The sequence below is a fragment of the Cavia porcellus genome, unplaced genomic scaffold, assembly GCF_034190915.1.
Source record: "Cavia porcellus strain 051 isolate PalLab524CR breed Dunkin Hartley unplaced genomic scaffold, mCavPor4.1 scaffold_6, whole genome shotgun sequence".
NCBI classification, from domain to species: Eukaryota; Metazoa; Chordata; class Mammalia; order Rodentia; family Caviidae; genus Cavia; species Cavia porcellus.
The window spans coordinates 34821353-34845196 of record NW_026947489.1 but is presented as its reverse complement, the minus strand read 5'-3'; the positions used below and the strand labels follow the sequence as shown (position 1 = coordinate 34845196).

Here is a 23844-nt window from a genome sequence, read left to right as displayed (position 1 = left end):
CATATATATGTAATGAGAGGGGAGAGGGAGTTGTATACTTATCTGACAAAGCAAATGTCAGTAATAGGTGAATATGGGTAGAATATAGAAAAGTGGATAAAGGAAAATTCTGTATACTTATTTTATTTTTGCTGCTTTGTAAAAAGTTTGAGATAATTGCAAAACAAATTCCAAAAAAAGAAAAAGTGCTTTAGAATGTCAAAGACTTTTTATAATTTACTACAAACAAATATGTGAGGTGATGACATGTTAATTAGTTTGATTTAATCATTTTTAATACAAACTTCTACTTCCCATATAAATATACAACTATTATACGTCAATGAGTGAGGGGTTTTTGTTGTTGTTGTTGTTGTTGTTGTTGTTTGTTTTGTTTTGTTCGCTTTTTGAGACAGGGTCTTGCTATGCAGTTCAGGCTTGCCTCGAATTCACTTCGTAGCCCATGCTGGCCTTAAACTTACAGCAATCCTCCTGCCTCACCCTTTCAAATGCTGGGATTACAGGCATGTGCCATCATGTCTAGCTTTCAAAGATAAAATTTAAAAGCTCCATGATAAAAAAGAGAACAGAAAAAGAGGATGGAGAATGCCTGAAGAAGGCATGAAATTTGTGCAGCTGACAGTGCTAGACAAAACAAGACACACATAAAACCCAGTATTATTGCTTATGTTATTTGATACTACTATATACAAACATAATAAATGCAATTTGAATATAACAATAAAATAATCATCACTATGTATAGAGTTAACATGTGCTTACCTGAAAGTTAGCAGATAAAGAGATATTGCCAAGATGAACAAGTTAAGTGAGAACGGACATTCAAAGTACATTACTGTATTACTAGAACATCTGGTGCTAACACTGTCAAGTTTACATATGTTCTCAAACACTTATTTATGTAACAATCAAATACTAAGCATTCCAGCTATACTTGTAAACCTTTAAGAACTGAAGTCATATGCATAATCTCAGCTTAATATACTTTACAGAGGGAAGAGTGTGAGGAAACTATTAACTCTCTGAAGTATGATTGTGGTTCAGCTTCCTGTCAGTGTTATGCATTTAAGACCTGCACGAGAGCTGGGCTGCTGTCCACGTGAGATGCATTTCTTTCTAGCAAGTAGAATCAGAAATACCAAACCAATGTGTAATGGTCATTTGGCAGTTATTTTTTTAGGACATAATTGACTGAGGAAAAATAATGTTGTAAGGGCAAAAACAGAGTAATGGCATGCTGAAAAGTCATTAAAAGAGAAAGGACGTTTGATATTAAAGTGAATTCATTGTGTGTAAAGATATAGACAACCATTTAGAAGAAAAGAGACTTTATTGTAGATCTGCTGTTGTCTTGCTTTGAAATCTGAGTCACATTGTTATTTCTGATCTGCTTTGTTCTATTTGTTATGTTTAGTTTTACCCTTTTTTAAAATGAAAAAAATATTTTTCTCGACCCATCGCACAATGAACACAGGTAAACTAAGTGATTGTTGCAATATATAAATGAGAAAAACCACAAAAGAAGGCATTTTGGTATGATAACCATTTTAATATTATATCAAATGAAAATCAGTTGCGTGAAACTCGCTTCCTTAGATACAGAACAAATAGAAATGGCTTTAAAACTAGTTTGTAAAAATCAAAGACAGGAACAGAGGACAGTCAGTATTTTTATGCTTTATTTTTTTCATCTCACAAAAGAAAGAAGATGCACATATTTCCCCTCAAATTTACTTAATCATTGTTTCAAAGCAATTCTAGAGTATAAAATACTACAAAATGATATTCTATCTTATGAACACAAGATTTAATGTAAGTGATTTTTTTTAAAAGAAAAGTGCAATTCTCTCTACCCTTGATCTAACAAGCAGGATTCTAAAGGTTGTCTTAGAACTAACCAGATATATCAAGTAATCTACTGATTTTAAAGTAATATCTGTAATCTGTGGGATCCTATTGTATGTACCTTTAAACTATCAGCACTTTACCTGTGCCCAACTTCGTGATTATAAATCTTGAGCATAGGAAAAATTCTTGGGTTTGTTCCATGTCACAGTAGATTTAGCACAGCAACTCAGAACCCTACACATATGTTTAAATCACCTAGACAACATTTAAAAATTACAAAAGGGAAGGAGACTGAGAGATGGAGGAAGCAGAGAAGGAAAGGAAAAAAAGGGGATAAAAAAGAGTTAAGATATGTTACACACGTGTATCAATTCCCCATGACAAATGTAATCATTACACACTGAAAACATGAACTAAGAAAAATGAGCATTGAAAATATTACAAATCCAGACCAGTTAAATGAGAATGAAAGTCAGACACCAGATGCTGCCCATTCTGTCTTTCAACTAGCTTTGCAAAGTTTACAGTTGTAATCACAGTGGCTCTGATTATTTAAACTCTACCTCTTCTCATATTTTGACAATAGCTTCAGTACTTTTAAGGGACTGTCTGAGGTTCAGCATTTTTGCCTTGCACACAATAACTTTCCACCATTTTAACTGAGAAAAGATGCAATAAGGCAAGTTGATTTTTTTCGTTTTTCACAGGCTATTAAAAAATGGCAATTTGTGCACTCAAAACTACATGCTGAAATCATGAAAGAGAAAAAGGGGATAAAATGTAGTTGTGAGTTTAAATCATAAGTAGGACAGGACATAAACTTTTAAGAGTGTATTTTAGAGCTATTTGGCTCTTTAAAAATATGTATACAGAATTTCAGCTTTAACAAAGAATGACTCCTACTCCTAGTGTGCCTGGGTAGTCTGCATAGTTTGAGGGTAGCCTCAGTAGGATTGCTAACAGAAACTTCTCTGATACTGTGCTCTGTTTAAATCATAAACTACACTTAAAGGGTTAGGAGACCTCTTACTGAGCAAAAAGTTCAGTCCAAAAATGAAGACAAGATACTTTAATTATACATAGCAAATATTCACTAAATATTAGTTACTATATGATTATTATCATTAATTCAAACAAGCTTTAATATGCAAGTTTCAATAAAACAAAAAACAAACGTGCATAAGCTAAGAATTCATCTGCCTCTTGGCAACTGAAGATTAATTTATCTGCAGCTCCACAAGTGGTTATGTAGTGTCACTTCCAAAAATAGTGGAAATCTTCAAACTCCTTTTTTGTCCAAAAATAGGATTTACGATAATTACACAAAGATTTGTCTTCAAACTGTCAGAGAAGTTCGCATAGTATAAAACTAGCATTTTAATAATGACCAAATAAAAGCAATTTCTTAAGATTATTAATTTGTTTAGTAATTGTGTTTGATGTTTTGAGACAAAAATGTGTGTTTATGCACATAAATGTGTGTAAGTGTGTGTGAGAGAGGGAGAGAGAAAGAGAGAGAGAGAATGAGAAAATGAGAAAACAGGAATGCCATTTAGATCTGTTTTAAGTATAGCTATCTGAAATGTTCTCTTGTTTTGACTTACTCCAGAAGGAAAACTTAAAACAATGAGTAAATGAGTATAAGTTACAAAAAGACATATTTTAGCTCAACATAAGGATTTTTAAAATAGAGTTGTCCAACAGAATGGATTGTTTCAGGAAATGATGAGCTCCTTTGCTGAAGATATCCAAATTGAGACCGGATGAGCATATGCCAAGGATGCGGCAGGAAACATTTCTGCACTGTGTGGGAGGTTAGCCAATAGAAGATGATGTCTTCAGTTCCTTCCAGCGTTAAATTTTATAATCTTATGACTATTCCAAACAGGAATAACCACTTTAATGATACACAGTCTGAAGTCTGGCTAACAAAGCAAAGCACCAACTAAAACCCATTTCTCCTACTGAAGAATCAGAGATAATTTTGTGAATAATTTAACTATACAAAGTGAGGATAAAAAATTAGGCAGAAAACCAGTGAAGTGCTGAGCAAAGTTTCTCAGTCTCAGAGAAAAACCCTAATGTAGCACACAGATAAAAACAAGAGTTCTCAAATTTCCAACGGGGAACAATCCTGACTAAAATTTCCAGAATCTCAATTGAGAATCCTTGCACATACTAGAAATGTATAGATAAACAAGGGGGTTCAATGAGCTTTACAAAATCTGTTCAAGATCCATAATTAGATAAAAGTAAACTGACAATACTCTGTTCACCAGAGTTCATGAAGAATAGTAGTTCTATCCAGAGTCACTACACTTTAATGAAGACAGTATTTACTATCAATAAAAATAGATATGTATGACACAAACAGTGTAGGAGAAAATTTCCACAAATTAATTGACAACTAATTTATTGAAATTATCCAGCTGGGTAGGAAGAGCAATGATTAATACGTTACAAATGAAAGATATAGTGAAGAATTTAAAGAGTTACAATTTTTAAAAAATAGAATAAAAATTCTAGAACTAAGAAAGCATAAGAACTGAAGTTTAAGCTTAGTAAGTAATTCACAAAGAATCTGAGAAGGACATGATCTGGAAGAAACATCAGAAGATATTTCTGCTAAAATGTGGTGAATACAAAGGCTAGAAATATTTAAAAATTCTAGCTTCAACAAGGGACTACTGAAGTCGTGTCTAATAGGAGTTTCAGGAGGTAAAAGACAGAGAGAGAGAAAAAAATAGGACAGAAGCAATTGAGGAAGGCAAAGAATATTCAAAGTGAAAGACATAGTGATGAAGAAAACCACGCCGAGGGTATCAAGGAAACCTGCTAAAAATAAAAAACAAAGAAAAAAGGTGAAAATAGCTAAAAGACAAAGTGAATTACCTTCAAAGATATAGAAATAATTATTATGATCAATAGAGATAATACGGTGGAATGTTATTTTCAAACTGTCAAAAGAAACCTGTTTTCCTAGAATTTTACATCTACCACAATATTCTCCACAAGTGAACATTTAAAAAAAAAAAGTAATTTTCAAAAAAACAAAAATCCAGTAAAATTTCCAATGGTATATCCTCACAAAAATAAATAATAAGGTGAATTTTGCTGGCAAAGAAAAGTGATTCCAAATTGAAAGACAAAAATTCCGGAAAGAATTAAATATGAATAAAAATGCATATAAACAAATGTTTATTGACTATATACAACAGTATTATATTTGGGGGGAACTAAAACATATAGATTTAAAGTGATTGATAATAATTATACAAAAAGTGGCATTATAAGGAGTCAAAATATCGAAGGTCCTAGCATCGCCTAGAAAATGTAAAAGTGTGAAGACAGTGTGTCTTGGCAGTACGCTGTACTCATTAGGATATGCAGTAAAACAGTGAAAGAATACTTAATGAACAAACAAAAAATGGTTGGGGAAACAGAATAATAAAGTATCTTTAATTTAAATTGACTTTTAAAATTTTATAGTACATATTTTCAAATAGTACCTATTTGCAAAAGATTGATCTAATTAACTTTAAATTATATAATGAAAGGGAAAAAAAGAACTATAAACCAAGTGAGACAAACAGAAAACAGTTACATGATTAGTATAAGCACAAGTAAGTAGTTGGAGTTGAATTAAAGAGCAAATATTTTCAAATTATTTTTAAAATCAACAAGATGCTTTTACTTGGTAGTACTTAAATCCTTAAGGACTATTTAAACATAAGGATAAAGTTAGAAATAATAAGATGAAAAAAGATATGCCATAGAAAAGATAATAAAAAGGCTAATATATCATCATATTATTAAAGTAGAACATGTGATAAAAGGGAATTCACTAGGAAGATAAAAATATTTTAATTTAGATTTCACACTCCTTCAACTATGTAAAGCAATAATTGACAGAACTTAAAGGAGAAGACAAATTCATACAGTCAGCTTTCTCAGTTACTAACAGAAGGAAAACTGCCCTTTTGCTTTTTCTTTCATTCTTTCTCCCCTGAATTCTTCTCCAGTTTCCCCAAATTGGGTGATCATCCTTTGCCCTACAGCCTCACTTTTATTATATCTCTCCATACTTAAATCTGTTTTGTTCCCTTTCCCCGTTAACCCCCACCCCCCCACACTCTGGGTAAAATCACTCTGCTAATAGGAAACATATCCTGGTATGTGGCTGGATTTCGTTATCCAACTGTAGACTTTGCTGTTATGGTTAAAATTAACAGTTTCCACAGTCTGTCAGTTGCTAGGCTGTACATGATGCTGTTGTTATTGCTAATTGTACCACACTACCCAGGATGTCACAACTGTTGTGATTAGTTTTCTCCCTCATATGAAGACGCTGTGATTGTCTAGGATCATAACCACTAACCAAAGGACTGAATGCTGAGCCAAATAGAAAACGAGTTCTCATCTTAATAAATTGGGAAGACACAAAGACAAAGAGAGTGTTTACCTGGCTCTGAGGCTGAAAATTAATGATTCACTGGGTGGTGAACACACTGTCAAGCTGGCCTGTATGGTTAGCACATGTTCTGAGCGGTATTCTTCAACCTCTTTTCATGCCTGTGAGCCGGGGGACAGCCTGTCCATCAGAAATAGATAGGAATGTCCCATATCAGATATGGATTAACATACTTGTGGCTTTATGCTATACTCAGGAGAATCAACACTTTTTATAATAGGGTTCTGGTGCAATAGCACCCTATAATTAATTATCTGGTTAATCATACATACCCTATTCTTTGCAATTCCCACAAATCTTTCTCTTGAACTTATTTATAGGTTCTTTTGTTTTGGAGCACCTTTACTATCTCTATAGAGATGTACAGTCAACTCTATTGAGGTATGCCATATATCTTATACTGTTTTTTATATGTTCCAGAAATTCACATTTTTGATGGCACTCTTCTTTTCTAAGTTGATATGAATTTATTATTGTTCTATATTTCTTCTGTCATTTCAATGAAAATTTGGTCAGCTCAGAAGATAAAAGTTGTTAAAATGTTCATTCAGTCAGCTTTCTTGAACCAGTACATAAATTTTTCTGTCAATCACTTGAATTATCTGAAAAATTAAACAAATGAAATCAGATGACATGTCTTAGTTTACTAAGATTGGAGCTATCTGTCTTAACTTTAGTTCTCTACCCCATTGTTTTAGTAAACTTATCCAGTACCTTCATTCAACACAACTTTCTCTCTCTCTCTCTCTCTCTCTCTCACACACACACACACACACACACACACACACACACACACACATCCCTACTCCTTCTTCTTTTGCATCTCTAATCTTTTTCTCACTGGCTTTTCCTTTCTACTACTACAGATGATAAAGCTTGAATGAATGGTACTTCATTCCCTTTACCTCCCTCCTATCCTTCCCAACCCTCTCATTAAGTACTAAGCTCACATAACAGAAAACATCACGAAACTCTCACTCTTGAAGTCATTTTTTAAAGTATATTTTATTAGTATATTTTTTCAATATATAATAATTACAATCATCTTACAGAATTAGTACACATACAGACTGCCAAAAAATAAATGAATTAGAAAAACTTGTATAAATATTTTAATGCTAAACTTGTTGAGACATCATGAGATTAATACAAGTTATCTTTGGCCTCTACAATTACAAAAGGTGCTCCAAGTGGTAGCCATTAGCTTCCAGACATTTATTAGCATAGTGAACTGCTGAACTGTGCATACATTTTTGGCAGACTCCATAAAAATCACATCTTAATCATTTTTACACTCCTTCTGCCATATCTCTTTCTCCCCTCATCCTAGATTTCCTTCCTACTTCCACAAAGTCCTAATCTGTGTTCTTTGTCCTATCTCTTTAACAACTCTTTAGTTTAAAGACGTTCGGAGAGTAAGGATTTCCTCAGTGTAGAGTGAAAGAGTATTGATGAAAAAAATGAGAGAAGAATTATAAAAACTGATTGGAAATGGAAATTTAAAAATAGAAAATAATGCTAAGACATGCCTATTCTTTTTCTTAGTCTCCATTTGAAGCAATGGCTACCACTAAATCCCGATTCACTCTCTAAAAGAACTACCACTGTAGTTTCACAGATCTATTTAACCTTGTTTGCCCACCCCTGGATTTAAAGGTTCCTTCTTAAGGCTAGAGGTAGTCATATAGTGCAAAAGGTTTCTACAAATGTGAAGGATAATTTATAGGCACGTGTAAGATTTAAATGAATACTGGAATTCATCAGAAATTGGGAAAAATGGAAATCAAGAAAATCAAGAAAAAATGGAAATCAAGAAAACAGAGTTAGAACCTATTAAATGAAATATAGATTTGGTCAGTTAATTGGAACACAAAGCAGAAATACACCTGAATTTTAGAGCCATTGAAGTATGTGGAGTAAAATGACATTTTATTATCACCTACTTAGTATACTTTGATAACTACATGATATACAGATATCAAAGATGCCTGACACTAAAAGTGTAGAGAACTAGATAAGCATTTCAGATTTCCTCTGACTAATGGAAAAAAAAAAAACACCCCAAAACCTTTTCCTATATTGGTCACTGTCCTGCATTAGCTTTCATGGTAGGAGGGGGAGCTTTTCCACAGTTTTACACTGCTCACTGGGACAATTTTGCCAGAGAATGGACCTATGGCAAGAAAAACCCTGGTAAAAGTACCATTTTCTCTGGTGATTTCTACGGTACTCTAAACTATTCCTTTACCCTATACCCACTAATTGAAAGAGTACATTCTCATTAGCAAATGATTTGTTTACTTATGATGAACCTTTAGTTTTTCTATGGGAGAAATATTTTTACATTTATTCTTGGCAAGAAAAGCTCTTTGTTTTTTCTTTTGTTTGAAAATATATCTTCCTAGTATAGTGTTTTGGATCAAAATTACATGAATATCTGTTTCTAGAAAACTTCCTATAAAGTTGACTTTTCTGTGAAGTTACTGGAATTTTAAGTAGTTTGTTATTTCAAAACAAAAACTGTTTTCTTCTTCTTTCTTTTAACTTTAAGGATAAATAGGCTCACATAATTGGAAAAACAATATTAGTAAATTTTTTGGCTAGTCTTGTATAAGCAAAACAAAAACTTGCGTAGTACTGGGCTTTTTAAAACTACATCTAAAGTCATTTATTTTGAGGATAAGGCAAAGAAGAACATTTGAAACTGAGTGTAGACTGGCGGTATAGAGGTGAATTGAAAGACTAAGAGAAGAAATCTACTAGTTTGAGAAATTTCGTATTTACCTAATTGTCACCCACTGTCAATGTTTGCTTTCCACTCCTCATTTCCCAGAATCCTTTTACTTCTTAAAACTTCCTTTTACTCCTTCAGTCTATAACATGTATCCCCATATGGAAATTACTTACAATGGCTATCAAGCAAAGCTAAAAATAGGTAAAATAAGACAGAAGGTTAAAAGAAATCTGTGACTATACAGTTTAGGAAGATAAAACCCACACGAGTATGACAAAAACAACCATTCTACACTGGGAGAGAACATGAATAGCATGATACAGATAGTGATAGCATGACTTTGATAGAGGATTATACGAAATAATCAAAAAATGCCTGTTGTTCAGGCAACTTTCTCTTCAAATAATACTGTCATTTATGACTTTGCAGGTAGGCAGGACTTGAACATAAAACTAGTATACTCTTTTCACATGGTCACATATGCTGAATTAATAACTGGGAAGTTATATAGAGAGAAGTTATAATAGCTGGGAATAGCTGGGAAGTCATATAGAGATGGACCAAAATGATGTATTTCAATTCAAATCATTTATATTTATTATAGGTGCAGGAGAAAAAGACAAATTCATAAGTTTAGGACAATTACAACTCTACGAACAAATTATTATTGAGATAAGACTGCCTATATTGATCTCAAATTTATGATCCTCTCACTTCACCTTCTTAAGGTTAAAGATTTCAATACTGTCCAGTTAAACCTACTTTAGAAGATACTTTGAAGAACTATAGTTAAGAAAAATCTTGTTTTCTTAGGGCTGCTGATTGCTTTGTAGATATTATTTCTTTCTCTTAAGCACTAGACAACAACTAAGATAAATTTTATAGAATGAATAAACTAGAAGAATTTAACATTATAAAAAAACCCAGAAAAACCACATCTGATGAGACTAAGCAACAGTAATAAAATAGTAAAGAGCAGTAAAATTCTTGGAATGAATTTAATCCTTATATGATCATTAACTTTACAAGAGTCAAATGTTAAGGAATTTCAAAGAAACTAGCTTCCTTTTAAGGCGTTCCAGCTACAACTGAGAATTACAAAGAAGGATTAGAAGATGACTGAGCAATACTATCAATAAAATAGATAAAGTGATTTAATATATATTACATGTTTAGAATAAAAAAAACCTGAAAGCAAAATAAAAGTTCCACTTAGAATGTCAGGTTGTTTTTATAAGTTAACATTATTTTATTCTTATGTACTAAAAATCAAAGTCACAAAATAACCAATTTGACTAAACTAGCAGCCATTCTTAGGATATCAGATGCATTTCTTTTAGAGAATATTAAAATAACTTATTCAAAATTCATGGGTTATATTTTTTATTTAAATAGTAGGAAAAACAAAAAATTATCCTAAAGTAAGATATCCTGACACGCACATTATACTTAAAGATGAACCAATAACAAAAAGTTAAAGGGAAAATCCTTAAGCATATATTAAAGATTTAGTAATAAAATTTTTTTCATTTGTAAAGAACTTCCCTGACGCAAGAATTATGAACAATTGAGTTATTGCATTACAAAGGTTTTTGAGTTTCAAACTTTGTATAGTCTATTTTTTCAAGAAAGACTTCTATTTTTTCAAGTTAAAGTATAATTGGTTAAGTGGCCATATCAGCTGAGATGAGCTTTTCCTGTTTCTGTTTGGTCATTCTCCGAAAAATATTCCACCCACTAGCATTTATAATGGTGAGATAGAAGACAATACTAACAAGCAAAGAATGTGAAATTTCTATTTCAGAATCCTTTCATAACTTTGTCTGGTCTAGAAGTAATAAAGAGAATTACAAACTTCTTTCATTCTTACCTGAGATTAAAACAGTATCCAATAGTAGAAGCAATATCTTGAATTTGGACTCACGTTAAATCATTTGTATCTTCTCGGGAATGTAAGTTTCCCAGTCCAAAGCTACTCCCTAAGAAGGATGTGTAGGTTTCCTACCCTATCAGATGGCAGTGTCAGACCACTGTGCTTGCTTTGTAATCATAGTTGGGATGGGCATTCTGTTCACCTTTAGTTTCTACTCCTGATGTTTGGCATGCATTAACTAACTTTGCACTAATATTCTAAGAATAGTAGGCATCCTGCTAACATGCAAATACTCTCCAAACAGGAGCACATATAAGATACACTGAAAATCCCACTATTATCCACAGCTTCTGAGTGACTGAAGGTTGTTTGTTACAGCTATTGGTCTCTTTTTCTTTTAATAATCTTATATAGTGTATATATGTACTTATATAGTGTATACATGTACTAAGAAATGCTATTGCAGGAGCACCATGATACCCTCTATAGACTTAGTGCTTTGGAGAACATTTTTCCATTATTCCATTAGCATAGTTAGGTTCATGCTTTTTCAATGTGAAGAATTTTAAACTAGGTGATTTTCCCCAACCAATGTAATTTTATTTTTAGATATTAATAATGGATTTTGATAAATGGGTATTTTAATATTCTTTGTAATGATAATCTTTATTACTTATATATGTCTGAAATATATCATAAATTTGAACAGCAATAAAAGTTCTAATTCAGTTATAATAATGGCAAAAAATAAAAATTTTAATAATAACCAATTTGAGTAAGTTTTGGAAAGTGTGTAAAGAAGTTAATTCTTGTGCATATTTTAGTTGGCATATGAATTGGCTCATCTTTTTGAAGGATAACTTAAGGAAATGCTCATGTCCATATTTTAAATGTGAAAGGTACAGTTTTGAAAGATAAGATGGTCTCTGTGATCTCAAGATAGGAAAGATTTTTCTCAAATAAGATACATAAATAGTTAACTATAAATACCAAGAAACAAAAGGAATAAATTATTTATAAAAAGATATCATTAATAGGAAAAAAATAAAAGCCACAGTAGGGAAGATATACTACAATATACATGAATGACCAAGAGCTCATATTTAAAATACCAACCCTTACCAATCTCAGAGAACTGTAAATTAAAAACACAAAATAGCCTTACATATTTACTGGGATGACAGATATTTAAAAAGTTGGCAATATTTAAAGTTTGAGTGAGGCTATGAAGCAACTGGAAATCTAATACACAGTGGATATGAATGGCCAATGTTTTTATCACCTTAGAAAAGTCACTAAATCTACTCAAAAAAAAGCATAGATATTTGCACTATAGATTTAAACAGAATATTCATAATAGCATTATTAGCCACTAATATCTAAATGTATGGCATAGAATAGATAACTATTTGGTAGTATATCCATAAATCAAATAATCTTTAGGAAAAAGAACAACAGAAAAAATTTGCTCATCCAACAACACGATGAATTTATAGCCATAACACTGATTGAAATAAAGTGAAAGAAGTCAGGCACAACAGAATACACAGGAATAAATACCAAATATTGTCATGAATATAGCATATACAAATTGAACTAATCAATTTTTAGTAAGAAAAATATGGCTACTTTCTAGAAAGGGAAAAGGAATAGTGCTAGGCACTATTACAAAGTAGAAGAGAGACTTCTACAACCTTCATAATGTTTTATTTCTCAAACTGGGTAATAGGTACAGAGGTGTGATGACTTTGTCAAAATTGATTAAGCTGTATTTTTTATTAATTCAGAGAATAACTTGTCCTTTTATGCTAAACTATTATTTCATGACTATGAACAGCATGTCAATCCCAGCTTATAATTACTTGATAGTAAATTTTATTTTTTAAAAAAATGAAAAACTCTAGAGTTTCTAGAATGAATTTACCAATGTCTTTATTTTTTTAAAGAGAATAAAACCAAACAAAATAGAAAAAAGCCAATCAAAACAAACCAGTGTAAGTGACACATGACTTCAAAACAATACAAAATCTTGTCTTCAAAATAGCTGCAGATTGCTTCAGACATAGGAAAAATCAAACAAAACAGAACAGAATAGAAGCAATAAATCAAAAAAAAAATGAATGCAATAAAAGACTTAAAAACAAGACAACAGCAAATCCAAAATGGTTACCAAAATATATCTTGCTATCTTTGAAATAGCTGCCCATGCAATCAGATATAACAAAATCAAATAAGACAAAAAAAAAAAAAAACAACCCAACGCAACAAAACAATGAAAATGATACAGGACTTCAATACAAGATAATAGGGAGTTAACAATGACTACCACCTTCAGAAGAAGATCTCCCATATATGCCACACTGTGTATGGTTATCCTCTGAATAGATGATCAGACCACCAGCCCTAGACCTGCAAAGTCAGTGAAACACCAAACACCACAAGCATCGAATTGCATTTCACCTCAATAGCTATTGTCACAGCCTGTGTTTTTCCAGATCAGCACTTCACTTATGGTGGTGCTGGGTGGGTGGGTATGTGGTATATCTTGTCTTCCAGCCCACACGCTGGAATGGGCTGAGGTATGGTTCTTCCCCTGATGGTGGCAGCCCACATGTGGCACTGACTCATAAGAAGGGTTTGCTTCTTGGTGACTTCTTGTTCTCTCCCCTACATTGATTTTTCCCATGGCACTGACTCATGGGAAAAGACTGGAGTCTGTCTGTCCTACTGGCACCAGAGGCTTGTGCATAGCACTAGTGTGCAGGCAGGGCTTGCTTCTTGGTACCAAGGTATTTTAAACATGGCTTTTCACTGTTTTAAAAATGTAATTATTATTAAAATATAATTTAAATAACAAATGAAAAAATAATGAAGACAATGCTCACATTTGAATTTGAGAAGCATTTAAAACCCTCCCTTCTGAAATTTTATACAGTGAAGAGATGAAGTAACCAGATTTTTAAAGTTAAGGTCAAAAGAAATATTTGAAAATATTTTAAAATTTTAAAATATTTTAAAAGTTGATGTTATTAAGATATAAGAAGCTGTAGACCTGCCATCTTTCTATGAAGGCCTTTGAATCATCTTTGTTACAATTTTAGTTCTATGTCTGGTCTGAAATACTTGGTTTTGTTTCAGTGAACATATTTGTGGAACTCAAGCCAAGAGAATATTCTACTTGGGGAAAGAGGAGAAACATTTTCTTTCTTTCTTTTTTTTCTTAGGATACTTTATTTTGAGTGAAAACGCAATGCCATCAAATTTCCAGTTCTGAACAGTAGAGGTGACTTGCTCAGCATTGCTTTGCTCTCAAAGTTGGTAGCTTTCAAAAAGCTGTGTAGTTACTGCCACATTTGAATAAAGTTACTCGTTCAGTTAATATTGTTGGTCTCTTTGTATATTCATATGAAAAACATAAAATTTGAACCTTGGCTCACCCAATATACAGAAATCAACTGTGGAACTAATTGGGAAACAAGCCTTCTAGAAAATACCATAATATTCCTTCATAGCCTTGGACTTGTAAAAATTCGCCTAAGATATTAAAAGTACTAATCATATGAAAAAGTAATAAATTGCACTATGCTAAACTAACAAATTTTGGTCATAAAAGATATTATTAAGAGAATTAAAAAGCAAGCAATAAACTCAGAGAAAGTATTTCCAATACACACTTGACAAAGGTCTCAGATCTACAAATTATAAAGGAATCTTATATATCAATTAAAGAATGTATGACACAATAGAAAAACTGACATTTTATGAAAACTGGCATCAAAATGACTGACACATATGGAAAGATGTTCAATCTCCTTAGTAATTGGAAAAGTTATATATTAAAATAAAAATAAGATATCACAACATACCAACTAGAATATATACACTTTTTAAAAAGTATTGACAAGAATATAGAACAAGAGCCATACTCTGCTGAATGAAATGGAGATTGGCACTATTACTTTTAGAAAATTACATCTTTAAAAGTAGAACACATATAGATTTACACTATTTTTCATTTTTACTTTCTTACTGCTTACTTTTCTATAGCACTGTTACATTCATATCCATACATAATGGTGTGGAAAACATTAAGATTGAGACTTTTAGTTCAGATTTTTACTAACAAATATTTTATCATTACTCCTGAGAATAATCAAACACATGTATTTGACGGGCAGAGCAACTAGACACCCAAATGAGATCCTTGACAACCAGATGCAGGGTGTGCGGGCACACACACCTTGGGCAGGCAGGCAGAATAGGCAGAGAGACCTGCAATGTGGAAGTGTCTGAGGCAGCAGAAAGGAGTCAGCAGTTGGTTTTTGCAGACCAGTCCCAGCCCCCACATCCAGAGGCCAAGATCGGCTCCATATCCAGCACACTTCCCATGGCAGATCTGGTTGAACAATTATCAACCAATAAAAATGCTGCAGGGGTTGTGGAGAAAAAGGAACCCTTCTCTACTGTTGGTGGGAGTATAAACTGGTGCATCTACTATGGAAATCAGAGTGAAGATTCCTCAAAAAACTAGGATTGGAGATCCCATTTGACCCAGTTATTCTCCTTCTGGGTGCCTTACTAAAAGAATTAAAAACATTATACCAGTGACATGTATGCACCCATGTTTATAACAGCATAATTTGTAATAGCTAAATCTTGTAAACAATCAAGATGCCCATCAATTGAGGAATGTTTAAAAGGATGGTATTTCTTTAAAATTTTATTTTAAAGAGAATAAAATAGAATAAAACCAATAAAACAACCCAGTGTAAGAGATTCAGGACTTCAAAACATTACAAAATCAATAATAGTTACTATAATGCCATTTGATGTCTTCAAATAGCTGCAGATAACTTCAGACATAGTAAAAATCAAACAGAACAGACAAGAATAGAAACAATAAAAAGAAAACAATGAATGCAGTAAAGGATTTCTATCGGGTTTCGTCTTAGATCCCCAATCTCTCAAATGAGTGTACGGTGGAGGTTAAATTAAAAGACACAAATTGTATGATTTTTAGGGCTCCAGGAGAATCAAAACTCTTTAATTAAGCTCAAGTCTTCAAGGGTAAAGACAAAGGATTCTCTGGATCAGTCCACTTATATTAGGACCAAGGACAAAGGGCAGAGAGACTGAGGAAAGTGCAGGCAATGAGCAGAACCTTGGGAGTCACTTCAAGGACGTCTCCAAGTAAAGAATCAAGTCAATTCAGTAGCACTGTCTTATCAGGAAGACATGGTAGAAGTGAGACTGTAGGAGTAATCTTTGCAACTGCAGTCTCTACCTAGTTAATTGGGGTTGGAGCTAAGTGTCCGCAGCTGTGGCCTTGTCTTGCCCTTTTAGGTATCTCTGGCCTCACAGGCTACTACAGGCCTCAGCCAGGACCAGTCACTTACTATGAATCAGCTCCCATCACCAGGCAAGGGACCTAGGCCTAGGACAGACTCACAGATAAACATAGAAAGCCAATTAGTAAAATTTAAATCCTGCTCAGAGCTGCTTCGTAGTGGTCTCTAACAGATTTCAAAACAAGCCGATAGTAAATCCAAAATCACTACCATAATAGATTTTGCTATCTTTGAAATAAATATGCTCCTTCCACTGGATTTAACATAATCAAACAAGACAAAAGAGAATCAAATCCAACCCAACAAACCAATGGAAATGATACAGGACTTCCAAACAAGATTATAGGGAAGCAACAAAGGCTGCAATCTTTAGGAGATCTCCCTTAGATGTCACACCGTGTACTGCTATTCTCTGAACCTATGCTCAGACCACTGGCCCTAGACCTGCAATGTTAGTGTAACACCAAAGCACCAGAGGCATCCAATTGCATTTCATCTCCATAGCTATCATCACAACCTGTGTTTCTCTGGATAAGCCAGTTACTTATGCTGAGTGGGGAAGGGATGATTGGTAGTCCTTTTTTCCCAGCCCATGTGCCAGAGGGGACTGGGTTCTGGCTTTTCCAGTGGTGGCTCATACATGATTCTGGTTTCTGGACTGAGTTTGTTTGCTGGTGTGGCCTTGTCCTTTCTCCTCTCAGTCTGCAAATGGTGCTGACTCACAGGGAGAGGTTTAGGTCTGGCTGTTGCTGATCCAGTGATGGCCTGTGCATGGCACTGGTTCCCAGACTAAGGTATGGTATTTTTATACAATGGAGTACTAGTCAGCTATAAAGCAGGATAAATTTGAGACTTTTATAAATAAATGGATGCAATTTGAGACCATACTCACAAGTGAAATAAATTAGATTTGCATGCCTAAACCCTGTACTGTCTTCCTAGTATAAGAAGCTGATAGAGCAATTAAGATCCAAAATGCACAATGGATACTCTGAAATGGGAAGAAACGATTCAAAAGGAAAGAGAAACTGTAATGGTAGAAATGAAAAAAGAAATATAAATATATTAATATATCATTTCATAACTATCATCTATAAATATAATAGTTATATCACATATAAATATATGAGTTATACCATATATAATTATATACTAATATATGATAGTTAAGATACTTTTACTACTAATTTTTATTAGTTCATTGCAAAGAAAGGTTTGTGCTTACATTGTTTGAACAACTTTCATGCTTATTTTGTGTAATCTCTGTACCTAATTTAAGGACAACAATACGCAATATACTATTCCTTGTTACTCTTGTACTATTTGTTTTGAGATCTTGTGATATTGTTTTTGTTTCTTCTCTAAAAATAAAAAAGAAAATAATCAAATAAAATTGATCCTGCTTTATCAAATATACATCAACCATGTATTATAATTAAATGGTCTTTGAAAATTATATAAATGGAAATATTATACATAAGTTATCAATCATTTTAAAATTTATTTTGAAACTAATCTTGTGGCAAAATATTTTATGTAATATTCAATAGATATTTATTGAACACTTTCAGCATCTCAGAATTTTCTCTGCTTCCCTTCCATCCCTCTAAGGATCAATCTTCTAGCTTAGGATCACAGAGAATAAGCAAAATTTACTTAAAATATATTCCATCCTAGATATAGATACATATTAAAGAGACATTTTAGAAAAAGAAACTGCTTCAGTATAGGAAGTATAAGAAATAAAAGGAAGTAAACGCGGACAGAGTAGCCAGGGAAGAACTCACTGAGAAGTTAACACTTCGCTTAGGAGAATGAAACAGTGAACTAAAAATGTGTCTCAGAGAAGCATAATCCCAGGAGACTAAACTGAAAGTGCAAAGGCCATAAAGAATATCTAAGACTTCCATATAAGGAAGATTAATCACTTGTTTTAATCACTCACATACTGTATTCTGACTGGGTGATAGTGTGCTTGCCTTGCACGCCTGAGGCCCTGGGTTCAATCCCTAACCCTACCCCCTCACCAATCTCATGTTCTGGAACCTATACGAAGTGTACATTTTCTTTGTATTGCTAATCAAGACATTGCAATTTTGGCAGCATTACAAATTTTAGTTGTTGCTTAGCAAGTATAGTATAGGTGATAAAAGCTTCCTAAAATTAATTCTCCAAAATCAAATATAATATTACTTTCCAAAAATACTAACGGAAATCTCCAGGTAGCCTTTTAAATGGTTATTCATGTAAAGTCATAACTTGTGGTCCCTTCTTTTCTGTCCACTTGCTGGGCAACTTTTTAGCCCATAGTTTCTTTATCAAGGAAGTAAGACAGGCAAATGGATCCAGGAATCTTAAACTTGTGCTTAATTAGATGAATACAGTCTAGTACTTTGAATGACTTCCAATTCAGTATGCTCTCTTTCATTTATCTCTCTACTTTGCCACATCATAATTTAGCTTCTTATACCTAGGCCATTTCATGCTTTAACTGCTCAATTCCTGCCCAAAGGCCTTTGAGGACCTTCTCAGCTGTATGGCAGCATGGTACAATGACTACATGTTCATTTAAACTTCCTTATGACTTAGGAGACTAATCAGGTCTCATTGTCACATGAACTACCACAACCACCACACACTTGGATGAACTAAGTCAAATATATGTGAAAAAGGAAAATTATCTCTAAATTACCTCTTTGTGAAAAGGTAGTGGTTATTGCATCTGGGGAGAAACATACCTATAACAGTTTGTGAGCACCTGCTTTAATGTAGCTAAGGCAGGTAAGATGAATGGGAGAGTTCTGGATTAAAAGTACAATTACTTGGTCCATAAAACTCAATTTTTCCTAAAAAAATCTCCACCTTAATCCTTAACTATAAATTACATAGCTGGAGAGTGAATGCCTGTAATCTCAGCTTTCTGTGAGGCAAATGCAGGAGGGTCACAAGTCTGCAGCATAGGTCTGCAGTATAGGTGATAAAAGCTTCCTAAAATTAACTCTCCCAAATCAAATACAATCTTGCAAGACCCAATTCCAAAACAAAGTAAAATATGGCTATGGATGTGGACCAGTGGAAAGTTCCTGGGTTCATTTCTAGTACCAAAGGCAGGGGGAGATACACTATTTACAGTAGCTGTCAAACTCTGAAAGCAGGGCCTATTTCTTAGTTCTTTATTTCAAATAGGCACAACATACAACACATAAAATTCAGACACACTGTATGACTTGAAGGGTGGACTTATATAATAATGTTCTCTCGCACCTTTCTGCAACTATTTTCTGGTTCTTTGTATGATTATACTCTTGCTTCTAGGCCTTAAAATGCCATTTACTGTCCATGACAATTACTGTCATTTTTCTCCTCCTTTCTTCTGTCTTTACTTGGTAATTACCTAGACACTTGCAATCCAGAAATCCAAAATTGGATGCATCCCTATCTGTTTGCCTCTTTGTCTCTTTCCCTCTACCTAATATATACATGCACTTCTCTAATATATGTTAATATACATGCATTTTATAATACATATCAATATATACACATATGCATTTTTCTCATAAGTACCTAAAGTTGTTAATTGCAGGAAGTAAGTACATTTTATTCTCTGTAGGAAAGCTAGCGTGTAGGACTGTATTTGATATAGAGTAGGCACTAAAAATGTATTACTAAATAAATGTTATAGAAAGAAGACATCTAAGACACAGCTGGTCAAAAAAAGTTGTAAGAGAAGCATGTAACTAAACAGACAATATTATACCATGAAAAAATTTTTAAAAAGTCATTTGAAACTAGTATTGCAAAAGGATTACTAAAAACTTAAGCTGAAGAATCCTTATTAAATCACAATCTTTAATGTTAAGATTTGCTTCTTATAACTTGTCCATATAGGTTGTCAAAAAACATTGAAAATATAAACTCATGATTATTGAGGAATACTGAAACATGGCGTAGTATCAGATGACCATAAAATACATTAGTAATTACAACTTGAAGACATACTGATTTATAAGGTTACAATACACAAATGTTACCTATAAATACTTATTTTTGTATAGAATGTAAGGAAAATATTGAAGATGAGCAGTGTTCATTTTCATGAAGTAGTAGTACAAGATACGCATTCTTCTTAAAATATTTGCAATAAGAAACAATTTATTTTAAGATTATTTAGAATTTCAGTGATGAAATTCTAAACTCCTAAGTTTCTAAATTTAGGCTTCTAAATTCCTCTGGAAAAATGTATATTCCTTGGGGTTATTAACTCTATTAACCTTGAAAAGGGAAGGTTAAAAAGATTTGTTTGTACTACAGTCTCACAGCATGAGAGAGAACTGGCAGAAGGCTGAGGGAACTGCTGTTAGGGTTCAAGAAAAGACTTGTACATGCAAATGATCAGTTCTATTCTTGCTAAAATTTGGCAAAGAAACACACTTCAGGTGACAATATCATAATTCATTGAATGCTCTCCTACATTTCACAAAAAGACCAAAACCCCATAAAATATGAGCACTGACATTTTCTACCCAGGATCAAAAACTGACTATTTTGCCAGAAATTGAAAACAATATAGTGAAAATAGTAAATACAGAGTGATACGTTGAAGAAATAGGCTGTTGGACTGGTCAGTGACACAATCCATCATTTTTCTTTTAACTTCTGATAGATTGAAAGGTAAAAATATGTCTGTCTGAACTGGCAGGCTTCCATGCAAATATAATGAAAATCAAATACATATTGAAGAATACATTTGCATTAACTTATAGATTATATCCCAAAGATTTATGCTATGCTGTGCCATTAATGGTAAATTTGATTATACATTTCTGGCTGATTTCTAGGAAGTTAAAAGCTAGCTTAAGGGCCATCTAGAAGGCATGGTTTTTTTGATTTCTACAAAATGCTAAAGCTTCTTTGTCATTCCCTATTCAGACATGAACTCAGCTGCACAAGCCAAACATAAAGATTTTATGGGCCAATCTATCATACAAATTCGTGAACAAGAATACAAGCCTACTCATGCAGACACTAAGAGTGATTTCCACTTTTATGAATGAAAAAGAACCATGCATAAACATTCTTTATTTAAAGTTTTAAATGAAGAAAGATGCAAAACAAAATGGGAGCATTTTGTTTTATATGTCAATATCTTGTAAGAGGAGCAAAATAAAGAATCTGGCTCACATGATTCCCAAGACAGCAGTATCTCCTTTGCATTAAGTACGTAAACAAGATTTATGGCCATGACCTAATCTTAGATGCCAAAATGTACAGCAGGATCAGCTTTCTGGAAAACTTAATTTAAAATTATGGTGTTAACAAAGCACTTTAGGAAGCAGATATCTTTCCCAGCATACACACACATAGGCATCTTAGAGCTTGACCATAGAAAGGAGGTACAGTTATTTGCATAAAACTGTAGAATACATTTCAGTGATAATTCAAAGCCACAAGTTTCACTTTTTATCTCTACAAACTTAATGTTTATGAATTTCCAAACACATGCCTATCGTCAGTCAGTCAATTTTAATCGATAAAACTCATTTGATACCAGATATTCAGACTTAGGATTTGTGAACCATAAAGAAAAATAAATTTATTAGTTCTTTTTTCTGCATTTTATAAGTAGTTTTCTTCCTCACATAATAGCAAATAAATCAGCGCAATGGAGAAGAGAAAAGGTTTGAGAAGATATATCTAATATACTTTCTTCACTGAATGAGAAAAAGAGGGCTGTGATGCTGCTAGTCCACTGGTAACCTTAGGGAGATTTTCCTCAATGCCCTATTTTTCACCTTGAAGATAAAGAAAATTTTTCCAGTAAATGAAACTTATAATGACAAGTGTCAGATCAACAGTTTCTTGATATAGCTCTAAAGTAGCCCCTAAACCCTGTGAAACAGAATTCCTGAAAGAAAAAAAGAATATCCTGCAAAACAAACCATCAAAGAAATATGATCCACTTGTTATTGCTGGGTTTTAATAAGTGAACTGTATATGAAAAAGATGAAAATGTAGTAATGAATGTTTTCAAATAATTTAAAATTAGTTTCAGTTGTCCTAAAATTAAGAAACTGGATTAATAAATAAATTAAATAAATTACTATAGGTAATTTATTTAAGAGATGAAAAACAGGAGGTATATTGAAGCATGGGGACTAGACAAAAAAGAAAAAACCCAAAATAGTGCTATTTGAGTTGCTTAGTGCTTGGCAACACTGGGATTAGAGGTGACTAAACACATGTGACGGGATATAGAAATCTACACCTTAGACATCAGGCTATCAACAAAAGGTTTGACACTACTTTGAATCAGCTTCCAAGACGGAGATTTGTCAGACTTTGAAAATCTAATATTTTTGTATTCTAAAACATTATTATTTCAAAATTTAAAGAAAAATCTGAAAAGAAATCTATTTTATAAAAATAATTCACATGGGGTCAGGGATTTAGTTCAGCGGCATAACAGCCTGCCTGACAAGCGCAAGGTTGTGAGTTCGATCCTTGGTACAAAAAAAAAAAAAAAAAAAAAATGCACATGCCCAAATAACAAATATGATTTCCAATTAACATATTTTTATATCTTAATATATATGATTTTTCATTTTAGCAATAATGAATTAATGCTAAAACTAGGCAAAATGATGAATTTAAACTTTAAAAGTCAATTATGGTGAAATAAAAAAGTTTATGATGATTAATATTCAAATTGTTTGCACTACAAAATGACTTAAATTGAAAAGTGTAATTTGATCAGTTCTGTGCTTTTTATCTCAATAAAGAAAAATCCAGCTTGAATTAGTTTCACATTTTCAGCTGATTTTTATGGAATCATGAACAAACTGTTCTAATTGTACTTTTAAAAATTTCATATATCATAATGGTTAAAATTTCTCCGGCCTTAGGGTAAATGTCTATATTTGAATTTCTGGTCTGTGATTTGCACATTCTGTAATTATATGTGCATCTACATATAATTAAACTACAAATAATAAAGGAGAAAAAAGAGGATGCAACCATGTAAAATATACACTCACTATTTTGTGTAAGGGTCAATGATTTCCAGATGCAAGGCAGAGTTTCATTTTGGTATATTTCTTCTGTTATGGTACAGACATTATCCTCACTGGTGTTCATGGCAGATTAGCAGGTACTCATAAACACTGTGTAAAGACACAGAGTGCTAAGAAAAAACTGTTAGTGTCAAAATAAGAAATGATGAATAATGAAACTGGAAAAAGGTTAGAGGTAAGTGAAATTTATGTTTATTCAAAAGTAAACATGAAGGAAAAGTGAGAAGCTTTTCTATTAAGGGAAAATACCATGTTTGAGAATTGCAAGTAAGTTGATATTGGTGACATATGTGATTAGTGACCAATGTAAAATGTACAATCAGAAAAAAAAGGAAAAGCATTTTAGAATATAATATAATTGGCAAAAAAGACAAAAATATTATATAGCTATTAAAGGCACAAACAAACAAAATTAAAAGGCAACAATCAAAATTCCAGCAGGAAAAAAGTAGATCATACAAAGGCAGGTCACTCACCATTAAAAAGTCATTGGCTAGTAC

The 23844-nt window shown here is 32.8% G+C and overlaps 1 long non-coding RNA gene across 1 annotated transcript; it reads right to left on the bottom strand.

The window, feature by feature from the left end:
• Positions 1 to 1525: 1525 nt before the first annotated feature.
• Positions 1526 to 22795, bottom strand: LOC134476413 (uncharacterized). Its single transcript, XR_010048025.1, has 2 exons — positions 6592 to 22795; positions 1526 to 6439 (listed from the first exon to the last, which is right to left on the bottom strand). It is a non-coding gene; the product is annotated as an uncharacterized LOC134476413 (long non-coding RNA).
• Positions 22796 to 23844: the final 1049 nt, after the last annotated feature.